The following is a 4,919-nucleotide window of genomic DNA, read 5'->3' as shown; positions in this document are numbered from 1 at the left end:
TGATAAGTATATGTGAATGACATATTATTAATTGGAAATGATGTAGAGTTTTCTAGAAAGCATAAATGAGTGTTTGAAAGGAGTTTTTCAAAGAAAGACCTCGGTGAAGCTGCTTACACATTGAGCACCAAGATCTATATAGATAGATCAAGACGCTTGATAAGTTTTTTCAATGAGTACATACCTTGATAAGATTTTGAAGTAGTTCAAAATGGAACAGTCAAAAAAGGAGTTCTCGCCTGTGTTGCAAGGTGTGAAATTGAGTAAGACTCAAATCCCGACCACGGCAGAAAATAGAAAGAGGATGAAAATTCATTCCCTATGCCTCAGTCATAGGTTGTATAAAAGTACGTCATGCTATGGACCAGACCTATTGTATACTCTGCCCTGGTTTGGCAAGGGAGTACAATAATGATCTAGGAGTAGATCACTGGACATTGGTCAAAATTATCCTTAGTGGAATAAGGATATATTTCTCGATTATGGAGGTGACAAAAGGTTCGTCGTAAAGGATTACGTCGATGCAAGTTTTGGCACTGATCCAGATGACTTTAAGTCTTAATCTGGATACATATTGAAAGTGGGAGCAATTAGCTAGAGTAGCTCCGTGCAGAGCATTGTAGACATAGAATATTTGCAAAATACATATGGCTCTGAATGTGACAGACCCGTTGACTAAACTTCCCTCACAAGCAAAACATGATCATACCTTAGTACTCTTTGGGTGTTAATCACATAGCGATGTGAACTAGATTATTGACTCTAGTAAACCCTTTGGGTGTTGATCACATGACGATGTGAACTATGGGTATTAATCACATACAGATGTGAATATTGGTGTTGAATCACATGGCGATGTGAACTAGATTATTGACTCTAGTGCAAGTGGGAGACTGAAGTAAATATGCCCTAGAGGCAATAATAAAGTTATTGTTTATTTCCTTATTTCATGATAAATGTTTATTATTCATGCTAGAATTGTATTAACCGAAAACATGATACCTGTGTGAATACATAGACAAACTGAGTGTCACTAGTATGCCTCTACTTGACTAGCTCATTAATCATAGATGGTTATGTTTCCTAGCCATGGACAAAGAGTTGTCATTTGATTAACGGGATCACATCATTAGGAGAATGATGTGATTGACTTGACTCATTCTGTTGGCTTAGCACTTGATCGTTTAGTATGTTGCTATTGCTTTCTTCATGACTTATACATGTTCCTATAACTATTAGATTATGCAACTCCCGTTTACCGGAGGAACACTTTGTGTGCTACCAAACGTCACAACGTAACTGGGTGATTATAAAGGTGCTCTACAGGTGTCTCTGAAGGTACATGTTGGGTTGGCATATTTCGAGATTAGGATTTGTCACTCCGATTGTCGGAGAGGTATCTCTGGGCCCTCTCGGTAATACACATCACTTAAGACTTGCAAGCATTGCAACTAATGAGTTAGTTGCGGGATGATGTATTACTGAACGAGTAAAGAGACTTGCTGGTAACGAGATTGAACTAGGTATTGAGATACCCACGATCAAATCTCGGGCAAGTAACATACCGATGACAAAGGGAACAACGTATGTCGTTATGCGGTTTGACCGATAAAGATCTTCATAGAATATGTAGGAACCAATATGAACATCCAGGTTCCGCTATTGGTTATTGACCGGAAATAGTTCTAGGTCATGTCTACATAGTTCTCGAACACGTAGGGTCTGCACACTTAAGGTTTCGTTGACAGTTTTATTATGAGTTTATGAGTTTTGATGTACCGAAGGTTGTTCGGAGTCCCGGATGTGATCACGGACATGACGAGGAGTCTCGAAATGATCAAGATATAAAGATCGATATATTGGACGACTATATTTGGACACCGGAAAGGTTCCGGGTGAGATTGGGACTATACCGGAGCTCCGGGAGGTTATCTGAACCCCCCCGGTAGGTATATGGGCCTTAGTGGAAAGGAGGGAGAAGGAGAAAAGGAGGGGGGCGCCCCCCCAAGCCCAATCCGAATTGGGACGGGGGCCGGCCCCCCTTTCCTTCTTCCCTCCCCCTCTTCCTTCCCTCTCCTACTCCTAATAGGAAAGGGGGGAGTCCTACTCCCGGTTGGGGTTGGACTCCCCCCCTAGGGCGCGCCACCCCCTTGGTCGGCCACCTCTCCTCCTCTCCTTTATATACGAGGGAGGAGGACACCCCATAGACACAACAATTGATCTCTTGATCTCTTAGCCGTGTGCGGTGCCCCCCTCCACCAAAGTCCTCGATAATATTGTAGCGGTGCTTAGGCGAAGCCCTGCGACGGTAGAACATCAAGATCGTCACCACGCCGTCGTGCTGACGGAACTCTTCCCCGACATTTTGCTGGATCGGAGTACGAGGGACGTCATCGAGCTAAACGTGTGCTAGAACGCGGAGGTGCCGTAGTTTCTGTGCTTGATCGGTCGGGCCGTGAAGACGTACGACTGCATCAACCGCGTTGTTCTAACGCTTCCGCTTTCGGTCTACGAGGGTACGTGGACACACTCTCCCCTCTCGTTGCTATGCATCACCATGATCTTGCGTGTGCGTAGGATTTTTTTTTGAAATTACTACGTTCCCCAACACGGTGTGGGTCTCGCCCTCCCTCTCCTCTGGTTTCGGTCTGGGGCTAGAGGAGGGCTGGGCCTGGTGGTGGTGGATGTGTGCCAGCTGGATCTGACGCTTTATTTCGGTGAGTGGCACAGGTTGGGGCAGCGGCCCGGCGTGTTGGCTGCTCCGGCTGTGGGCGGCGGCGTGAGGTGGCTCGGCCCTCTGGGCGTGGCGGCTTCCTTTCGCTGCGCCGGCGTCACGACAGTTTGGCGGGTTGGCTGCGGCGGCCGATTTCCGGTGTCGGCTCGTTTGTAGGCGGCCTATTTTGACTTTCGGTCCATCTCCTCATTGTCGGGTCGCTACCGTCGTCGAAGGTTCGGCCCTCCCCCGGCTATGGTCCATCGCTTGTCTCGCGCTCGGCAGCAGGACCATGCTTGTCTCGTGCCCGGCAGCAGGACCGACCTTGTCTCGCGCCCGGCTGCAGGACCGTCCTCGTCTCGCGTCCGGCAGCAGGACCGTCCTCATCTCGCGCTCGGCAGCAAGACCGACCTCGTCTCGCGCCCGTCAGCAGGACGAGTCGATGGAGTTGGGGGTAGCCTAGGGGTGCGAAAGGCGAGTCCTTTCCGCCCACATCTTTGGTTGGGGTAGCGGTGGGTCTCGAGTGAGGTGGTGTCCAGGTCTTGGATGTCAGGGCGGCGGCCCTAGTGGTGGTTCTGCGGTGCTCATGGGCAGAGCCCGTGGCTAGGTGCTGCCCGGTGGCCCTGGTCGTGTGGGCGGCGTGGTCACCTGGGTGTGGTGTTCGGTGACGGTGAGTGTTGGCCGGGGTGAAAACATGTTCTATCTTCAGACGGATCAGCGACGACGAAGTTCGTTCCCTTCTTGAAGGCGTCGTCGCGGCTTTCATTGCCCGTCGTGTTGCTCCAGGGGAAATTCTGATCCTCAGGTCAGGCGGTGGCGACGCTCCGGTGTCGTATCCTTTCTGAAGGCGCTGCCTTGGAGCCCACGGTTCGTCGTATGTGGCTTTATCTCTTCGCGGTGGCGTGTTCACGGTCGAGGACCCCGATTGCTCTTGTAGCGCTAGGGTTGTTGTTGCTGCGCTCGGCGCCTATGTATCCTGCCTTAGGTGTGTGCGTGTGTGGTGTTGGCGGGTGTTTGTACCGGGTTGTTGAGGATCTTTGCTTTATATATAAAGCGGGGCGAAACCCCTTTTCGGTAATACTGACTAGAACAACTAGATAACTGTAGCATCAACATGCTAGCCACTTTGCAACTAAAAGAAATATAACACAACCATATAACAGCCAGAGCTTCTTGGTCATAACTTTTTATACATTAACAAAAGCTAGTTGTCTCTTAGAGGCTCCAGTTAATACATACTGTAGCTCTTGTGGATATGAAGACCTAGGCGGTTAGGAAGTACCACCACACTCATAAACTGCCCTCAGATGAAAGCTAAATAATACTCAGATCATAATCATCAGGTGAGATGAAAAGGCGAAGCATTCGCAACATAACCCTCTAGTACCAGAAAGGAGGTATGTGAAACTAGAGATTGTTTGAGCCAAAGTAGAGTAGTATATAGGAATCTGTGACGAGTATTAGCAATCAACTTGCCATCCATGTCAACCTAAAGCAGCCAGTTATCTTCAAATTGAATCAGCAGTAGCACGTCACCATCCCAAGATGCGGCCACCAGATCAAACCAACCTCCAGAAGTTTCAAATTGCTCCATGATCTCTGCAATCGGCAATTTAACCTGATGTTGTAAGGCCCAGACTTCGCCTTCATAGTCCTGCATCACCCAGATGTCAACAACGTTCTCTTTCTCATTAAAACAGAACATGCCAAGCATGTCACTCATCTCAAACAGGTCAGCATGGTCATCTGCCGAAACCATGGGAGAGTGCATCTGCCGGAACGACTCGTTGGTGGTGTCAAACACCATTATCATGGTGTCTCTGTGCCAATGCAAGCTACCACAGAAAAAGACAGTTTCAGGGGAAGTCATCAGTTCCTTGTCATCAGGGCATCCTATGTGCCTCGGCGGCTGGCCGGAGCCTAGTGTGTAGACGTAGCAGCCATCATTCTTCGTCTTTTGGACCACCAGTAGTCGGTATTTGCTGGTTGGGCTGTGTGGGTACATTCCCAGTATTGAATTCATGCTCCAGCCAACTCATTCAAAAGTCTGAACTGGTGGAGGAAGGCGGGCAATATATTTCAACACTCCTCCTCACGTCTAGGCTATTTTAGTCCTTAGACGTGGGATCAATGTAGGCCGCAGAATTATTTTATTTAATATTGTGTTGGCGGGGTCTTGAACTCAAGACCTCTTAGCTCTGATACC

General features: G+C 48.4%; 1 pseudogene; it reads right to left on the bottom strand.

Annotated features, from left to right (window-relative positions):
• Nucleotides 1–4,052: 4,052 nt before the first annotated feature.
• Nucleotides 4,053–4,718, bottom strand: LOC119280026 (annotated as a pseudogene).
• Between the last annotated feature and the right edge of the window lie 201 nt (nucleotides 4,719–4,919).

Source organism: Triticum dicoccoides, chromosome 3B, assembly GCF_002162155.2.
Source record: "Triticum dicoccoides isolate Atlit2015 ecotype Zavitan chromosome 3B, WEW_v2.0, whole genome shotgun sequence".
In the NCBI taxonomy this organism is placed as follows: Eukaryota; Viridiplantae; Streptophyta; class Magnoliopsida; order Poales; family Poaceae; genus Triticum; species Triticum dicoccoides.
The sequence above is the reverse complement of the archived record's forward strand: the minus strand, read 5'-3'. Positions and strand labels throughout refer to the sequence as shown.